We start from the raw sequence: 21,492 nt of genomic DNA on the forward strand, positions 1-21,492 counted from the left end.
GAATGGCAAATATTTAAATCCTGATCACAATAATGTGATTGTCGAGAGAAATACCATTTGTAAAGACTATAATACTGTACTTTACAATCCCAAAAACTTGAGTATGAAATAAGAACAAAGATATTAAAGGGATACTGAACCCAATTTTTTTTTTATTCAGATAGAGCATGCAGTTTTAAGCAACTTTCTAATTTACTCCTATTATCATTTTTTTTTATTATCTTGCTATCTTTATTTGAAAAGAAAGAATCTGCCCCATTTTTGGTTCACAATCTGGGTTGTGTTTGCTGATTGCTGGCTAAATGCACTAATAATCAAGTGCTGTCCAGAGTACTGAACCAAAAATTGTCTGGCTCCTTAGCTGGGATGCATTCTTCTTCAAATAAAGATAGCAAGAGAACGAAGAAAAAAATATAATAGGAGTAAATTAGAACGACATGCTCTATCTGAACCATGAAAGAAAAAAAAAATTGGGTTTAGTATCCCTTTAAGAGCGAGTTTGCCAAATGCCATTTCTCAATATTGTGGTCTTGATTTCCATTTTCTTGCATTTCCTGCTGATCTCATTAGCTGTACAATATATCATGTAAATCTGTCCATTAAATACATATACTATGTATTTAAAATCTGAATTATCTGTACTATTTGGCCCATGCTATACACTTGGACTTGTTTTTTAAGAAGTGCTTTAGAGACACTCCTCTCCCATGAAGATATATTTTGCAAGTCGTCTTTTGACCTTTTGGGCTAGAGCGTTACTAGTTCATCTGGGCTTAAATTGTGGATGCAGATGCTAATCTGTTCTGTAATGATGTTATCTTGATATACTGGTATGCTAAAGGTATGGTGATTTTAGGTCTGCCTGGTTTTGCTTTGGATGGAAATTATATGGTTTTAAAAAATCTCTTCAGTATACTACAATTTAGTACTATATAACTTGTCTTAACTTCCTTGCATTGTTTCGATGAGAGTACATTATAAAAAAGGCATTTAAACTAATTTCTTTCTCCAAAATCCCTAACAGGCGCGCTTGCAGGAGCACGAGTAAAAGCACTAGCAAGACCACACAAATAGAATTACTATTAAGTGTTTATTGTTAAAAGACAACTTCAACTCGTGTGTGCTAAGATGCTACACTTTCTTTTAAATGTATGGTATAACAACAGTTTTGAAAATGTATATACACATGGTGAGTTAAGAGAATATTCATATAACAGTCAATATCGCATAAAGAGATAAAAAATATTTTATTTCATTGTTAAATAATGTATTTTTGAATAATTAGTATCAACTGATTACAATATTTTACTACTTTTTACTAAATGATTAAATAAAACCAGATGGTGATGGTGATTCAGACTTTTGCAATGGTTAAATATACTAATGGAACAAAAAAAATATCTATACATATGTTATCCATTGTCTCCTACAGGATAAATAAATCTGCGTGGCTCAGATAGGAAAGCTAAGACAGGATTCATAATGAAAAGTTTAAATGTTGTGATAATGTGGTTCCACAGCTTGGTTATATGACTAGTAGGGCATAAATGCAAATAAATAAACAGCATGAATCAGCAACAAAGTCAAAGATCATTAAGCCATTAAATCTTTTTTTTTTTTTTTTTTTTAAATTTGAGTTTCAATTTTTTATTGAATAAACATAAAATATTAAAAATACAGTTATAAGGCTTTCACGTACATATTCAATGAGATACTTTACATGTCAAGGAAATCCTCTTTGTAATGAAATAAAGTTCATGCAAGTCCAAAAAGCAATATAAGTGGTAAGTCATGACTGTGCAATCCTCTGGATCAATATGACGCTATAGGGAATACTCTCTTTATATTACATGAATATCTTAATGGCCTACACTATATTATAACTGGAAAAAAAAATCAAAAACAAACAGAGTATTATTTGAAATCACAATTCTATGTATTGCAGGAATCCTAAATCTGTATAGGCTATAAGGTCATAGTATTAATAGGGTTAAGGTTCACCTAATCTGAAAATATCCAAAAAAGGAATTCATATGCAGCTTTTAGGGTAAATTGTATAAGATGGGTTTTATATGTCTATAATTGTCAGAAGAGGTTAACATTGGACGAGTAAGGAAGTTAGCTATTATTCGTCTCCACTCTTTTGCTACTCAGATATTCCTCCCATATAAAACTGATGTTGTGGTAAACATTTATCTGTTTAATTTGGGTGAAATGGTATTTTTCAAGCTTTAGGAAATGGGTTACTCTATCCTTCCAGGCCATAATGGAGGGGAAAGTGTGTTTCTTCCAATTCAGTAGGATTAGGCTTTTGCTGAGTTTATCATAAGAGTGAGCAAATTAAGTCTCAATTTGCATTTAATTTTGGACAATCTATTGAATATGAGTATCCAAATATCTAAAGGGATGGGGATAGATAGTGCTTTCTCCATTTCAATTCTCACTGTGGACCAAAAGACTTGAGCTATCGGATAGCTCCACCATGCTCTCAAAAGCAGTTAATTGGCGTGTGAGTAAATTGTTCTGAGGGTGATAACGTAGGTAGTGTATAAATTGGTTATAAGTGAACCAGTTTTGGAATTTATGGCCGAGCAACTCTACTATGTCTTCTTGGGTTTTTGGTTTAGAATTTTGAAATAGGGAATAGCTAGGTACTGCACCCTGTAAAGTAATCAAGGGTATAGAAGATAGAAGTTTGCTAAGTGGGAAATCAGGGTTATCTTGCAGTGGTGTTAAAGGACCAGTCAACACAGTAGATTTGCATAATCAACAAATGCAAGATAACAAGACAATGCAATAGCACTTAGTCTGAACTTCAAATGAGTAGTAGATTTTTTTCTGACAATTTTAAAAGTTATGTCTTTTTCCACTCCCCCTGTACCATGTGACAGCCATCAGCCATTCACAAATGCATACATGTACCATGCGACAGCCATTAGCCATTCACAAATGCATACACACTTATTCTTGCACATGCTCAGTAGGAGCTGGTGACTTTATATTTAAATTTTTTTCAAAGACTGTGCACATTTAGATAATGGTAGTGAATTGGAAAGTAGTTTAAAATGGCATGCTCTATGTGAATAATGAAAGTTTAATTTTGATTAAGTGTCCCTTTAAAGGAGACGGTATACTGGACAGAGTTGTAGATTTTTTTAGAGTTCTATACCAAATGTTAAACGTTTCTTGTACAGTTGTGGGATGAAAGGTATGAGTTTTCCTCTGTTTAGGAGTTAACCAACAATTACTTCCTAAATGTGTGTTTGATGGGATATCATGCTCCAGCCGTACCCATTTCTTCTGGTGTACATGTTTACACCAGTCTGCGATCCTGGTCAGGAATGTAGCTGTTCTATATAAGAGTAAGTTAGGAACATCAAGTCCTCTCTGAGCTTTGTCACGGAATAAGGTGTTAGTAGCTACCCTGGGTCTCTTGTTTTGCCATTGGAAATTATTAAATAACTTCTGAAATTTAAAAATAAAATTATCAGTGAGAGGGATGGGCAGGGCCTGGAGCAGATATAAAACCTTTGGGAGAGACATCATTTTTAAAGTGTTGATTCAACCTATCCATGATAGGGGTTTAGCACCCCAAGTGTTCAATAAAGATTTAATATGTAGATATAATGGTTCGTGGTTGAGGGCAAGCATGACATCTAAAGATGGGAAAACATAAACCCCCAAATATTTAATGGCCTTTGTTTGTGTGCAAAAGTGGAATTGTTGCGGTAGGGTCATAAATTCTTGGATTAAGCTTGGAATGTGAAATATAGAAGTGCTAAACAACGGTTTTAACATCTCCTCTTTGAGCCCAAGTGAAAAAGAAGCCATGTCAGTCGGTAGTCGGACACGCCCCCCATAAAGAGAATATTTTATCTGTAAATTTTGAGTCAAAGCCAAATCATTGCAATGAGCCCTTGAGAAAAGCCAGTCAAGCTGAGGGGAGGTGGTGATTTTTTGCATATTCCAGTAGATTAATTATTTTAGTGGTGTTGTCTCTAGCCTCTCTGGTGTAAAGCCTGCTTGATTTATATGAATAATGGAAGGTAAGATGGTATTTATGCGGGTTGCTAAGATTTTTGAGTACAATTTTATATCTACATTGAGTAACGAGATCGGGTGAAAATTAGATGGGGTTGTTGCCGGCTTGCCATTAAACCATTTTGTCAGTCTTGCCAACAACTATTTCTACTGTACACAGTCTAAAGGGATATCTAGAAAATATGCTGGTGTGGATGTCAAAGTGGTATTACTATATATTTAACTACAAATGGTTCAGAAGCCTTAGAGAGAAATAACCTCTGCATTAGGCCACCACCCTGCATGGGCTGAAGTATGGAGGTCCTGGATACCATCCCATTATAAACTGTTTTTGTAGTAAATACATAGAAGTGTGCACTTTGATCGTCCAGTTATGCAGGAATGTACGTTGTTACACGTGTATTTATGTGCTTATTGCTTTACATTCAATTGTCAGCTTGCACTAATGTGTGATCTTCTCCCAAGTATGGGGCTGCAGAATTCAGATAGAGCATGCAATTTTAAGCAACTTTCTAATTTACTCCTATTATCAATTTTTCTTTGATCTCTTGTTATCTTTATTTGAAAAAGAAGGCATCTAAGCTTTTTTTTTAGGTTCAGAACACTGGATATCACTTTTTTATTGGTGGATGAATTTATCCACCAATCAGCAAGGACAACCCAGGTCGTTCACCAAAAATGGGCCGGCAACTAAACTTACATTATTGCATTTCAAATAAAGATACCAAGAGTGTGAAGAAAATTTGATAATAGGAGTAAATTAGAAAGATGCTTAAAATTTCATGCTCTATCTGAACCACGAAAGAAAAAATTTGGGCTCAGTGTCCCTTTAATAATATATGTGCCATTTTTTAGGTGTATCCCAATTTGTTTAACTCTGCTCTTGTTTATCGTGTTTGTATTGGAATTATCAAATGATATGATACATACCTTCCTAAACGTCAAAATCATTAGCTCGAATTACATTAAAGGGACAGTCTACTCCAAAAATGTTATTGTTTAAAAAGATAGATAATCCCTTTATGACTAGACTTGTGCGCTGCGAAAAAATTTGTTTCGGTTCGTTTCGGATCGATTCGGATGTTTTCGAATTTTGTTTTCGGATCGGTATGTGGGTATATTCTTAAATGGCAGCAATGTCAATCAAATATATGGTGACAAATGGTGATTCCAGCAAAAATCCCAGCCAAATAATAAAATTGCCCACTTACTAGAAGAAACCTCAATCAAATGAGGTAAGTGTTGTTCATTGGTAGAATAAGAGGTCCTGGATTCATCAATCGGTCAAGACGCTTCAGTGTTGCTTGGGTATGGTAGATCCACTTTCTTCCCTCTCTTTTTCCTCGGTATCCCCAGAGGCAGAGTATATATAGAAAGGGAACAGAAAGGACACACAATAGTGCAATATTGTTTTGACAGAAAATACAACTTTTATTTAAGTCAAAAATAAAACCTTTCCTACATTTGTTAACCCCAATCAATTATGAGGTATCAGTTAAGCATTTAAAAATTGTACAATCGTTCCCCAAAATACTCATGTTTTTTCAGCAAAATCCAACCATTCACATAGCAAACCAAAGTCGTAAAAAAGAGTTCCTAACCCGTTATCGATATGACTGAATCCGGTTACTGGTTTTCGATATGACTGAATCCGGTTACTGGTTTTTAAAGATGGCCGTACTTAGACACGCCCCTATTTGGACCAACCGTTAGTGCAGTAAATAGTCATCTGACCATTACATACATGTGGGGGGTGTATTGAGCTACCAATGATTAGAGACCTTGTCTCGCTATGTACTATGCAGCTTGATTATACACTGCTTACTTTTTGGAGAGTTTAGTGAGCCTGTGTATTGGTCTGTAGACCATTAGAGTGGAATATGTTGGGTCTTGAAAAATGGGCTACGTTATGTCAGACATCAATTTTGGAATAAACCATGCTGTTTGTCTTATTGGTAACGGATGGTTGCAGGCATATATACGGACATAATTAAAAGACCAATAGTTCTTTACAACGATCCGTATGTATATATGTATATATATATATATATATATATATATATATATATATATATATATATATACTCATTTCTGCTTTATTCATGTAATTGCTATATATATTTTTAATTCTAAATATATAAATTGACCGATTTTATTTATTTAATGAATGTGCATCTATTGTAGTAGAAAATCCCTCTCACAACCGTTTTGTAAATAACTATTGGTCTTTTAATTATGTCTGTTTTGCAATGTGAAAGTTCCATAGAGGGATATATGCCTGCAATCATCCGTTACCAAGACCCGACATATTCCACTCTAATGGTCTACAGACCATTGTGTGTGTGTATGTACATGTGTATTTATGCGTTTATATATGTATATACGTGCATATATATATATATATATATATACATATAAACACATACTGTATATACACATGAGATATATATTTTAGAGATGTGCAGCCAAGAAATTTTTGCTTCAGACAAAATTTCTATTCCAAATATTCAGGGAAATTAGTTTCCCCCAAATATTCGGTGACCTCACTATTCGGTATTTGTTTTGGTTAAAACAAAACAAATACTGAATTTTAGTTAAAGGGACATGAAGCCCAACATTTTTCTTTTACAATTTACTTCTATTATCAAATTTGCTTCGTTCTCTTGTTATTCCTTGTTGAAGAGATATCCAGAAAGGTAGCGTGCACATGCCTGGAACACTATATAACAGGAAATAGTGCTGTCATCTGGTGCTCTTGCTAAAGTATAACATTGTTACAACTCTGCTGTCATAGAATGCTGTAGACACGTGCACACTCCTGACTTTACCCTCTTGTAAATTAGAAATTGTTTAAAATAGTATGTTCTTTCTGAATCATGAAAGAAAAATGTTGAGTTTTATGTCCCTTTAAACATTTACATTTGTTTTCGAAAAATTTTGTTTCTGATATTTGAGGAAATTGTTTCCCCGAATATTCGGTGGTTGCACTATTCGGTTTTCATTTTGTTTAATGAAAAAGTGATTTTTGTTTAGTTTTAAACATTTACATTAGTTTTTGTTAAACAAATGTAAATGTATCAAAGCTACAGGTGAGAAGTTCACCTGTAGCTACAATACTTACCTTACTGTGCTCTGGAGAGCAAGGTGAGTATTAACCCCTTAAAAAAATGAAGTAAACAAATGAATACTGATGATTTTTGTCACAATTTTTTTGGTTTCTTTAATTTTCTTTGTGTATTTAAATCAAATTTTCCTTTTTGTTAAAACTAAAAGAAAATCTGATTGTAGTGACGAGTGATGTGTAATATCTATCTATCTATCTATCTATCTATATATATATACACATACACACACTTTTCCAGTCATTTCCAGTTAAATACCAAAAAACATGAAAAATTATTTTTAATCAATTTTAATATTTTATAATGTGTTTTACTATGTAATGTAAATATTTTACATTACAATGTTCTTCACTAAGAAGAAAATGTTCTTTGTATTTTTAAAGATATATATTTTATATATATCTGTATTTACATCTATACCAGTATATATTCATATAGGTATAAATATATATTTTAGGACAATCTTATATATATATAAAAATATTTAAAAATAAAAAGAACATTTTCTTCTATGTGAAAAACACTGGAATGAAAATAAGCATTACTACCTCAGGTTGTAGGTGCGATGTAGGTCTTGGCGCGTGAGCAATAAGTGTTAGTTTTTTTTGGAAAGTTAGCTCCATTGAAGTCTATGGGAAGAAGTTAAACACATAGCGCATTTTATTATTTTACTATTGCTTGTATATAACTAACATATTAGAACATTGTCGCATTACACGTTTATGCCCCTTTACTGATCATGCATAATTTAATGCATTATTTCAAGCCCAAATTTTTACTGCAACAATTTCTATGTTATATGTTGATTTCTTAGTCAGCTTATGATAAAGTATCCAAGTTCAGCTTTTCCACTCGGGTTTGCAAGATTTATTTTTAGATACCCTTTTAGGTACTTTACATTGGGGAATTGATTGTTTTGAAATTTAAAGTGAATTGGTTGAGTATTTTCTGAGTTATTAGATAATGAATACAAAATCACTTTTCTATATTATGAGGAAGGGAAGTGATTAGCTTTACTTATATTATAGGGTAATAAAAAAAAAAAAAGTTTATACACAATCACAAATTGCAAGTTTTATGGTATGGTGGGGTACGGCTATACCGCTGAAAAATGTACCTTTGCGCGCAGAATATGCAGGTCTCCCATATTAGAAGTCGCTGCGGTACAGCTATACCGCAAGCATTTTAGCCTTTATGCAGCTCTCCATTCCGCACTCAAAAGATGACTTTTGAGTGTGGGATTTTCATAGCTCCTGTATTACAGGTTGTGCAGTCCGGCTAAAATGCTTGCATTATAGTCTATACCACCAGGATCCATTCCGCTATCTGAGACTAGTAGTTATAGTTTTTGCAAAACAAAAATGTTTCACAAAACTCATAACTAAAATGTTACAAAGTACGCTAAAACCCATAAACTAACTATTAACCTCTAAACCGCCATGCCCCCACATCGCAAATACTTTATTACACCTATTAACCCCTAATCCGCCGCACACCCACATCGCCAACACTAAATAAACCTATTAACCCCTAAACCGCCAACACTAAATAAACCTATAAACCCCTAAACCGCCGACCCCCCACATCGCTACTAATAAAATAAATGTATTAACCCCTAAACCGCCACTCCCCACATCGCTACTACTATAATAAAGTTATTAACCCCTAATCCACCCGCACCCCACATCACAGCTACTAACATAAACCTATTAACCTCTAAACTTAACACCCCCTAACTTTAAATTAAATTTATAATATAACTATGTTAAAATAAATAAAAACATACCTGTGAAATAAAAAAAACTAAGATTTAAATATAAATAAACCTAACATAACTATTTTAAGTAAATAAAATAAATAAAAAAAACTAAATTACAAATTCGAAAAAATTAAAAATATCTATTACCAAAAAAAATTACGAAAAATAATAAAAATTAAGATTACAAAAAATAATAAATGAAATTATCCAAAATAATAAAAATTAAAACTAATCTAATAGCCCTATAAAAACAAAAAAGCCACCCCAAAATAAAAACACCCCTAACCTAACAATGAACTACCAATAGCCCTTAAAAGGGCCTTTTGTAGGGCATTGCAATAAAGTTAAACAGCTCTTTTACATAATAAAATTAAAGTCCCCCCTAAAAGTAAACCAACCCCCCAAAATAAAAAAAACCTAAGTCTATAAAAAATGTAAGCTAACCATTGCCCCTAAAGGGGCATTTGTATGGGCATTCAGCTCTTTTACTGCCCATTAAAATAAAAAAGCTCTAATCTAAAAAAAAAACACCCCAAAAAAACCCTAAATACCTAAATCCAACCCCCAAATAGGTACTCACCGTTTCTGAAATTCGGCAGAGAAGGTCTTCTTCCAGGCGACGACATCTTCATCCAGCGTGGGGACCTCGTCTATCGTTCAAATCAGCCATTTCAAATCAGCCAATAGGATGAGAGTTGCTTAAATCCTATTGGCCGATTTGAACAGCCAATAGGATTTAAGCAGCTCTCATCCTATTGGCTGATTAAATTTTTTCAGCCAATAGGAATGCAACGGTACCCCAATATAAAAGGGGTACCTTGCAATTAATCCTCAGTGTGTGGCGACGATCGTACAAAGAGGATCCTCCACGCTGGATGGCTCCACGGTCGCCGGTCCTGTTCCACGGTCACCTCAGCTCCATGCCGCCTTCGCCCTGGATGAAGATAGAAGAGGTCCCTACGTTGGATGAAGATGTCACCACCTGGAAGAAGACCTTCACCGCATGGAAGAAGACCTTCTCCGCCGGACTTCAGGAACGGTAAGTAGCTATTTTGGGATTAGACTTAGTTTTTTCTTTTATTTTGTTGGGTGTTTTTTTTTTTTAGATTAGGGCTTTTTTATTTTAATGGGCAGTAAAAGAGCTGAATGCCCTTTTAAGGGCAATGCCCATACAAATGCCTCTTTAGGGGCAATGGGTAGCTTAGGTTTTTTTTAGACTAAGGTTTTATTATTTTGGGGGGTTGGTTGGGTGGGGGGTTTTACTGTTGGGGGGACTTTGTACTTTTTTACTGTAAAAGCTGTTTAACTTAGGGCAATGCCCTATAAAAGGCCCTTTTAAGGGCTATTGGTAATTTATTGTTAGGTTAGGGAGTGTTTTTATTTTGGGGTGGCTTTTTTGTTTTTATAGGGCTAATAGATTAGGTTTCATTTTTATTATTTTGGATAATTCTGTTTATTATTTTTTGTAATCTTGGTGTTTTATATTTTTTGTAATTTAGTGTTTGTTATTTTTGGTAATGTTATGTTTTTTGTTATTTTTCAAAATTTTTGTGTATTTTTTGTAATCTTAGGTTTTTTAATTTTTTTGTAGAGTTAGGATTTTTTCATTTTGTAACTTAGGTTTTTTTTTTTTTTTTAATATAATAATGTTAGGTTACTCTTAGGCTTTTTTATTTCACAGGTAAGTTTTTATATATTTTAAGATAGTTATATTGTAAATTTAATTTAAAGTATAGGGGATAGTTGGGTTAAAGGGTTAATAGTTTAATTTAGTGTGTTGCGATGTTGGGGGCCAGCGTTTTAGGGGTTAATAACGTTATTAAAGTAGTAGAAATGTGGTGGGCCGGCTGTTTAGGGGTTAATAACTTTATTATAGTTGTAGCAAAGTGGGGGATCGGTAGTTTAGGGGTTAATAGGTTTATTTAGTGTTGGCGATGTTGGGGGGCGATGGTTTAGGGGTTTATCTTTTTTTTTTAGTGTCGGGGATGTCGGGGGGTAGCGGCTTAGGGGTATTTAGACTGGGGGTTTGTGTTAGATTTTAATGTAACCTTCTTGTCCCCATAGACATCAATGGGGATTGCGTTACAACGATCGCTATTATGCGCTCGCAGGTTTAATTTTTTTCTAATACTTTCTCTCCATTGATGTCTATGGGGGAAAACGTGCACGTGCATGTCAAGTCAGGCCTTGGGTTTTGTGCGATATGGAGCTTAACGCACCATACCGCACAACAAAAGAAGGGTTTTCAGTAACTTGTAATGGCAGCACTGTGGAGAGATACCGCTAATTTTTTTGCGTTATTTATGCACCCGGTTTAGCGCATAACTTGAAATCTTGCAGAAAACTATGCACTATGGGGTACATTTTTGAGGCTGTGCAGAGCAAGCTCACACAAGGGAAGCTGCAGCTACATATTTAAGAAGCAGGCTCTGCCTCTTTTGCCTCTCGCTCGTTCAAGGTGAATGACATTTCCTACTCTTGCACAATTGGTTGCACAGGAGTAAGGGGCGGCATTGCACAAGAAACCTCTTGTGTAATCTTAAATTTCACAGTTTAATGCAACATTGCAAGTGGTAATTACAGGCGTACAGGCAACGATGATAAATGTCTCCCTATGTATCACTACAACCTTTTAAGATTAGCAGAGCCCCATACCCTTGTAGAGGAAATCTGCCTGTATCAAATGTTGTTTACATTAGGGCTGACACATCTAACATTCATGTTGAAATCTGCATTTCAAGAGAAATAGAAATGTTATTTAAAATAAAATCTCTACCATGACTGCAATTCACCACTTTCCATGCTATCCAGATAGAAAAATGCCTATTTCAGTTTAATTCTTGCTATATAAAGCCGGTAAGGTAGCTCAGTTGGTAAAATGCCCTGACTACAAAAGCCTGATTCAAAGATCTGAAGGTCACAGGTTCAAATCCTGGCACGGCTGACTCAGCCCTTCATCCTTCCGACGTCAATAAAATGAGTACCATTAAATTGGGTAATAATAACAACTATTAATATTCAGCTGCCGATTTGGTTAATTCCAAGAGTGAGTGCTGAAAAAGCACTTTGAGTCCCACTGTGAGAAAGATGCTATATAAATACTAGTTATTATTATATCATAAACATCTTAGCTCATTTAGATATTCTTTTTTTTAGATATATATACAGTATATAATTTTTATATGTGTAACCACCTACAGTTAAGTATGAGTCTATTGTTTTAATCAGCATACTTTATCTGCCATTTATTTTATTGTACTATCATTATGTTATTTGTCTTGTATTTCATGACCAAGAGCCAAAACCTAGAGACTATCCCTGAATGATATATCCAAAACTTTTCATGGTATACATTTTGTGAAAACTAAATTTCCCTAATATTGCCAACTTAAGAAAAACATTGGATAATTTATGTTAAAATGAGTATTACATTGATTGTGAAAATGTATTGAGCTCACTGGGATCACTTTATCAAATTGAAGCAAACCTGCCACACAAGGGTTCCAAAGCAGCATCCTCCGCTTAGTATATGGAGCCCATTGCATTGTTATCAGTGCTTTTTTGGGATAGCCATAAATGTTTGCAAAATGTGATATGGGCCGACACGCCCATGAGTTGGGAGCTCTGCCTCATTATTTCCCCTTCAGGGCAAATTATCCCCAATTTCCAGAGCAAAACCTAAAACTGTCCCAGCTGCGCCCTTGGTCTGCCCTGACCCAGTCCATGGCCCCATCCCCAGTTGTGACTCTGCCAGCAAAATACTTGCAGGCTATCACCCACAACTCCCCCTCAGCTACCACTCCTGGAAAGCTCATATTGGAGATATGCATACTCAATAGATTATATTTTAGAAAACTCTGTAAACAAACTTTTTCTTTACATTGTTGCTAGCAGTTCAGTGTCACTAAGGTGTAAGTGGGCAGCAGTATCTCATACAACTCATAATAAAAAAAATAATCCAAGAAAAAAAAAAAAAAATTCCACATAAGTTTGCTAATGATTGGAAGTATGCTTGCAGGTTGCTTGATTTGCAGGTTACTCCGGATCCCTGCAAAACTAATTGGCGTTCCACAGGCTCACAGATAGTACGATGTAATTTTTTTTCTATTTTATTCTTTAATCGGAAGAGTGTTTGAAATAAAGTAATAAGAAATAAAATAGTATAATATAGGTTTTTTTTAAGTTTTAGGTTCAGAATAATTTTTATTTTAATTTTCAAAGAAAAGTTTGAGGAATCCATAATTATACATCTTATCTTCTAGATCTTGAGAATTGGATGGATAAATACTGTATAGAATGTTTATGTATATATAGATATATATAATATATATATAATACTATATATAATATATATATATATATATATATATATAAATATTATATTCTATTTATTTTTTTTGGGGGGTGGAGATAAATTAATTCCAGTTGATGAACTGGAACTATTTTAGTAATTTAGAAGCATGTATGGATAATTTATAAAAGATCACAGTAACAAGTTAAATGTCAATCTGAATTGAATAAATGTTTTTACAGATTGTTTGTAAAAGTCCAAGAAAGAGCAGGCACCACTGAAGTAAACAATTCAAAATGTCTTTATTGGGACATCATGAAGACAAAAAAACACAAGTTTCGTCTATCTGACCTTAATCATGGTGGAATACAATAATGCCCTAACACAATTCCTTATAAACCCAAAGTGGGGTGGAGTCAATACTTATACAGGTGTTCAACATTCTTAACATTACCATCTTTAATTGCAGAGACTCACAACTCCATCTAGCGGTAGTAGGGACATCCATCTAATTACATGAAACCTAAAAAGCAACACAGAAAAATGTATACAATATGTACAGGATATAAAAATATCACAACCTAATAATATATTTCAGAACACAGTGGGCTCGATCCGATATAGATCGCAGTTTGCGGCGCAAGCGAGGAACCCACGTCGCCCGCAGTTTCAGCTAGCAACTCGAGCCATCCAATATGCGCGGCCGGCCACTTGCTAAAGTGGGCGCAAGTCTCACAAACCAGGCGATGGTCCAGAAATCTGCTAAGTACAGATTTTTGGAGTCGCCAGTGACTTGCACCACGTTAGAAACTGCCCGCCCTATAAAACCTGACTAAAGGCTAAATCACCCCACTGTCTAACACCCTCCTAAACATAGCCCGACACGTCTAACACGCCTCCCTAGACATAGCCCACACGTCTAACCCGCTATCCGCTATCCCCCCTCACTATCCTAACAAAAAAAAGCTATTAACCCCTAAAACCCGCCGCTCCCGTACCCCGCCGCAAACTAATAAAGTCATTAACCCCCTAAACAGTCGCTCCCGTACCCCGCCGCCAGCTATATTATATCTATATACCCCCTAAAGTGAGCCCCTAACACCCGCCGCCATCTCTATTAAAATGATTAACCCCTAATTTAATCTCCTACCCACCCGCCGCCAGCTATATTATCTATATTAACCCTAAGTATATTATAGTTAATATAGGTATTACATTATATATATTAACTATATTAACCCTAATTATATTAGGGTTAATATAGTTAATATAGTTACTATAGTAGGTTAGATTAACTATATTAACTCTAGCTAACCCTAACACCCCTAACTAAATTTATATAAAAGTTAATCTAATTCATTTATAAACTAAAATATTCCTATTAAAATCTAAATACTTTACCTATAAAATAAACCCTAAGATAGCTACAATATAAGTTAATAATTACATTGTAGCTATGTTAGGGTTAATATTTATTTTACAGGTAAATTGTTAATTATTTTTAACTAGGTATAATAGCTATTAAATAGTTATTAACTATTTAATATCTACCTAGTTAAAATAATTACCCAATTACCTGTAAAATAAATCCTAACCTAAGTTACAAATACACCTACACTATCAATAAATTAAATAAAACTACAAAACATCTATCTAAAAATACAATTAAATTAACTAAAGCTAAATTACAAAAAACAAACAAACACTAAATTACAAAAAAATAAAAAAAAGATTAACAAGATTTTTAAGCTAATTACACCTATTCTAAGCCCCCTAATAAAATAATAAACCCCCAAAATTAAAAAAATTCCCTGCCCTATTCTAAATTAAAAAATTTCAAAGCTCTTTACCTTACCAGCCCTTAAAAGGGCCTTTTGTGGGGCATGCCCAAAGAATTCAGCTCTTTTGCATACAAATACAATACCCCCCTCCCCCCCCCATTACAACCCACCACCCACATACCCCTATTCTAAAACCACCCAAACCCCCCTTAAAAAAGCCTAACACTACCCCCCTGAAGATCTCCCTACCTTGTCTTCACCACACCGGGCCGAACTCCTGATCCGATCCGGGCGATGTCTTCCTCCAAGCAGCAAAGAAGAATTCGTCCCTCCGGCGATGTCTTCCTCCAAGCGCAAAGAAGAATTCTTCCTCCGGCGACGTCTTCCTCTCCAAGCGGCAGCAAAGTCTTCAATCTTCCGGCGGCATCTTCAATCTTCTTTTCTTCGCTCCGCCGCCGCGGAGCATCCATCCCGACGACGAATGAGGTACCTTTAAATGACGTCATCCAAGGATGGCGTCCGCCGAATTCCGATTGGCTGATAGGATTCTATCAGCCAATAGGAATTAAGTTAGAGAAAATCTGATTGGGCTGATTGAATCAGCCAATCAGATTCAAGTTCAATCCGATTGGCTGATCCAATCAGCCAATCAGATTGGAGCTCGCATTCTATTGGCTGATCGGAACAGCCAATAGAATGTGAGCTCAATCTGATTGGCTGATTGGATCAGCCAATCGGATTGAACTTGAATCTGATTGGCTGATTCAATCAGCCAATCAGATTTTCTAACTTATTTCTGATTGGCTGAATAGAATCCTATCAGCCAATCGGAATTCGGCGGACGCCATCTTGGATGACGTCATTTAAAGGGTACCTCATTCGTCGTTCAGTCGTCGTCCGGGGGATGGATGCTCCGCGGCGGCGGAGCGAAGAAAGAAGATTGAAGATGCCGCCGGAAGAGATTGAAGACTTTGCTGCCGCTTGGAGGAAGACGTTCGCAGGAGCAAGAATTCTTCTTTGCCGCTTGGGAGGAAGACATCGCCGGAGGAAGAATTCTTCTTTGCCGCTTGTAGGAAGACATCGACCCGGATCGGATCAGGAGTTCGGCCGGGTGTGGTGAAGACAAGGGAGGGGAGATCTTCAGGGGGGGTAGTGTTAGGCTTTTTTAAGGGGGGGTTGGGTGGTTTTAGAATAGGGGTATGTGGGTGGTGGGTTGTAATGGGAGGGGGTATTGTATTGTATGCAAAAGAGCTGAATTCTTTGGGGCATGCCCCACAAAAGGCCCTTTTAAGGGCTGGTAAGGTAAAGAGCTTTGAATTTTTTTTTATTTAGAATAGGGCAGGGAATTTTTTTTATTTTGGGGGTTTATTATTTTATTAGGGGGCTTAGAATAGGTGTAATTTGCTTAAAAATCTTGTAATCTTTTTTTTTAATTTTGTAATTGAGTGTTTGTTTTTTTTGTAATTTAGTTTGTTTAATTTAATTGTATTTTTAGATAGATGTTTGTAGTTTATTTAATTTATGATAGTGTAGGGTGTATTTGTAACTTAGGTTTAGGATTTATTTTACAGGTAATTGGGTAATTATTTTAACTAGGTAGATATTAAATAGTTAATAACTATTTAATAGCTATTATACCTAGTTAAAATAATTAACAATTTACCTGTAAAATAAATATTAACCCTAACATAGCTACAATGTAATTATTAATTATATTGTAGCTATCTTAGGGTTTATTTTATAGGTAAGTATTTAGATTTTAATAGGAATATTTTAGTTTATAAATGAATTAGATTAATTTAATATAAATTTAGTTAGGGGTGTTAGGCTTAGATAGAGTTAATATAGTTAATATAAATACTATAGTAACTATATTAACTATATTAACCCTAATATAATTAGGGTTAATATAGTTAATATATATAATGTAATACCTATATTAACTATAATATACTTAGGGTTAATATAGATAATATAGCTGGCGGCGGGGTAGGTAGATTAAATTAGGGGTTAATCATTTTAATAGAGATGGCGGCGGTGTAAGGGGCTTACATTAGGGGTTAATAATATTAATATAGCTGGCGGCGGTATAGGGGGATTAGATTAGGGGTTAATAATTTTTATATAGGTGGCGGCGGTGTAAGGGGTCAGATTAGGGGATAGATAAGGTAGATGACAGCGGTGTAAGGGGTTCTAATTAGGGGATAGATAAGGTAGATGGCGGCGGTTTTAGGGGCTCACAGTAGGGGGGTTAGTTTATGTAGATGGCGGCGGGGTCCGGGAGCGGCGGTTTAGGGGGTTAATAACTTTATTAGGGATTTCGGGGGGGATCGCGGGTTGACAGGTAGATAGACATTGCGCATTGCGTTAGGTGTTAGGTTTATTTTAGAAGATCGCGGTTGACAGGGAGATAGACATTGCGCATGCGTTAGGTGTTAGGTTTATTTTAGCAGCCAGTTTAGGGAGTTACCGGGGCTCCAATAGTCAGTGTAAGGCTTCTTACGGCTGCTTTTTGTGGCGAGGGTGAAAATGGAGTAAGTTTTTCTCCATTTTCGCCACGTAAGTCCTTACGGCTGCATATTGGATACCAAACTGCGCTGGTTTGGTATACCTGCCTATAGCCCAAAAAACTACGGGGCGACGGCAGAAATATACGCGCGTAACTTCTAGGTTACGCCGTATATGTGATACCAAACCCGCGCAAATATTGGGCGTCGCCCGGCTTTTGCGGGCGACGATTTTTATCGGATGGACCCCAGTATGTTTAAATATCTAACAAAAACTACCCAATGTAGATAGCAACCAGACTATTAAACAGTCTTTAACATATTTCACCAAGTAACATTCCAGTCTATTTCTTTGTTCATACCCAGGGGGATCAAAGATTGCAGAGTGTAAATCCAAAATGTCTCTATACTCTTTGAGATACTATGTCCAGCTTGAAGGAAATGGTTCGAAACAGGGGCATCCCTATTACCCCGACGTATATTTGACTTATGTTAATTTATTCTATCCCCTTACTCTCCTTGTAGATTCCCCAATATAAATTTTGGAACACGGGCATTTAATAAGGTATATGATATACTCTGAGTTACAAGTAAAAAAAAACCTGGAACCTTAAACCTTTTCCCATTAAAAGGATGTTCAAAGGAATTCCCCTTAATAATGTTGTTGCAATTACAGCATCCCAAACATGGGAAACAACCTACTTTAGATAGGTTTGAGTGGCTTTCTTATTAGAGCCAATATCTGCTTTTATTAATACATCTCTTATGTTTCTACAACGTCTATAGGCTGGCCTAGGAAATTCTTGAAACTCTTCAATGTTGGGGTTCATATCTTTTAAAATAGACAAATGTTTTTTTATTATCTTCCTGATATTAGAGGGTTAAATTGGGACACAAATACCAGTCGCTTATTCTCCTGTTTCTCCTTTCTCCTTTTGTTATAATCCCTCTTAAGAATAGAATGTCTGGGTATAATATAAATCTCACTAATTTGTTGTTCAATCAGAGGATTAGGATAACCTCTCTGCAGAAAAACATCTCCCATTTCCTTCAACCTAACTTGAGCTAGCTTATCATCAGACACAATTTTCTTCACTCGTAAAAGTTGACTTCTAGGAAGACTATTAACTAGAGAAGGGTTATGTGCACTTTCATATCTTAACAGGCTATTCCTATCACTATCCTTCCTATATAGATCTACCCTTAATCTTCCATCAATCTTCTGTATGGTAGTATCCAAGAAGTCAACAGACTCCTCGCTATGTACTAGCTTAAACTTGATGTGCCTGGTAGAAACATTCAGATCTGCCACAAATTCCAGCAAGGAATCAATGTCGCTCCCCCATATGCCAAAGATGTCATGTATATATCTAAACCAGCATCCATACTGTAAAAAAGCACTGAACAATAGAATAATTCCTACTAGAAACAATAGCCTGCCTCATAGCGCCTATCCCACTCACATGTGTAATTGAGGTATAGAGGCTTGTTATGTCTAATGAAAATAGAATCAATGTGTCACTCTGTATATCTAGGGACTCTAATTTCACTAGGAAATCTCCTGTATCTTTAATATATGATATTGATTGAGTGGCAAGTGGTCTCAAGATTCTATCCAAATATTTAGAAACATTAGTTAAAACAGAATTAGTACTCGCCACAATGGGGCGTCCTGGAGGGGTCTGTCTATTTTTATGTATTTTGGGCAATGTGTAAAGGACCGGTATGGAAAATATATCTGGTACCAAAAATTTGGTTCCTTTAAGGTAATAAGTCCATTACACATTGCCCTATGAATACAATTTTCCAATCCCTTTTTAATCTTGAATGAGGGATCCTGATTCAATCGCTTATAGACCTCATGATCCTGGAGTTGTGTTTCAATTTCTTGTACATAATATTATCTGTCAAGGACCACAGTTGCTCCGCCCTTATCAGCTGGCTTACAAATTATCTGTTTATTTGATTTTAAATCTAAGAGAACTTTTTCCTCTACTTTAGAGACATTTCTCTGTATCCTTCTATTATGTGTATAAGGCCCTCTGTTCTTATGTGTCATTAGATCAACATCTCTAAGTACCAATTGAATAAATGTCTCAATGCTATTGTTACTAGAGCTAGGTGTAAATGAACTCTTATTCCTTAAATTTAAAGCATTCAGTGACAACATATCACATTGCGATCGAGCATTATCTTCCCCTAAGGGGTTAACATTACCCCTCCAGTGGCGAGTACTAATTCTGTTTTAACTAATGTTTCTAAATATTTGGATAGAATCTTGAGACCACTTGCCACTCAATCAATATCATATATTAAAGATACAGGAGATTTCCTAGTGAAATTAGAGTCCCTAGATATACAGAGTGACAAATTGATTCTATTTTCATTAGACATAACAAGCCTCTATACCTCAATTACACATGTAAGTGGGATAGGCGCTATGAGGCAGGCTATTGTTTCTAGTAGGAATTATTCTATTGTTCAGTGTGAATTTATTTTAGAACTATTACAGCTGGTTCTTTACTGTAATTACTTCTTATTTCAAGACCAATTTTATATCCAATGTCAGGGGACAGCCATGGGATCAAATTTCGCCCCCACATATTTCAATGTCTTTATGAATATCTATGAGGAGAGGTTTGTATACACTCATAAAGCTTTTTTACAGTATGGAATATGCTGGTTTAGATATATAGATTACATCTTTGGCATATGGGGGGGGGCGACATTGATTCCCTGCTGGAATTTGTGACATATCTGAATGTTTCCACCAGGCACATCAAGATTAAGCTAGCACATAGCGAGGAGTCTGTTGACTTCTTAGATACTACCATACAGAAGATTGATGGAAGATTAAGGGTAGATCTATATAAGAAGGATAGTGATAGGAATAGCCTGTTAAGATATTAAAGTGCCCATCACCCTTCTCTAGTTAATAGTCTTCCTAGAAGTCAACTTCTGTGAGTGAAGAAAATTGTGTCTGATGATAAGCTAGCTCAAGTTAGGTTGAAGGAAATGGGAGATTTTTTTCTGCAGAGAGGTTATCCTAAGCCTCTGATTGAACAACAAATTAGTGAGATTGATATACCCAGATATTCTATTCTTAAGAGGGATTGTAACAAAAGGAGAAAGGAGAAACAGGAGAATAAGCGACTGGTATTTGTGTCCCAATTTAACCCTCTGAGTGATAATATCAGGAAGATAATCAAAAAACATTGGTCTATTTTAAAAGATTTAAACCCCAACATTGAAGAGTTTCAAGAATTTCCTATGCCAGCCTATAGACGTTGTAGAAACATAAGAGATGTATTAATAAAAGCAGATATTCGCTCTAATAAGAAAGCCACTCAAACCTATCTCTCTACCCCTAAAGTAGGTTGTTTCCCATGTTTGGGGATGCTGTAATGCAACAACATTATTAAGGGGGATTGTACATCCTTTAAATGGGAAAAGGTTTAAGGTTCCAGGTTTTTTTTACTTGTAACTCAGAGTATATCATATACCTTATTAAATGCCCCTGTTCCAAAATTTATATTGGGGAATCTACAAGGAGAGTAAGGGATAGAATAAATTAACATAAGTCAAATATACAAAACACGGAAGGGGACTGCACTCCAAGACCGGACCGGGTACACATCCCATGACCCAGCAACATGCTCAGCCCTGGGTGCTCAGTGGCACTCACAAAAAGCTGTGCTGTCACCAGAGTCACAGGCAGTTAACCCCAGACAGGAGTGGGTGCAAGAACCATAGGGGAATTACAAAACAAATTAATACAACACATAGAGAAAACCCTGCACTCACCAGCAAGCTCACAGTTAAGATTTAAAAGCAAAAATGGAAAGGTTAGTTACCGCATCTGGCCAAATGGGACAAGCCCAGGTACCACGTCAAGGTCCTTTCCAATACCTGAGACCCTAAAACAGCCACACAATGCAAGCTTTCAAATCCAAACAAACTGAAAAACAAGGGAAGGGGTGCACAGGAATAT

The 21,492-nt window shown here is 35.6% G+C and overlaps 1 protein-coding gene across 1 annotated transcript in view; it reads left to right on the top strand.

The window, feature by feature from the left end:
* Nucleotides 1-21,492, top strand: part of AHRR (aryl hydrocarbon receptor repressor) — a 647,930-nt gene that overhangs the window by 462,709 nt on the left and 163,729 nt on the right.

The sequence above is a fragment of the Bombina bombina genome, chromosome 5 (genome assembly GCF_027579735.1).
Source record: "Bombina bombina isolate aBomBom1 chromosome 5, aBomBom1.pri, whole genome shotgun sequence".
Lineage (NCBI taxonomy): Eukaryota > Metazoa > Chordata > Amphibia > Anura > Bombinatoridae > Bombina > Bombina bombina.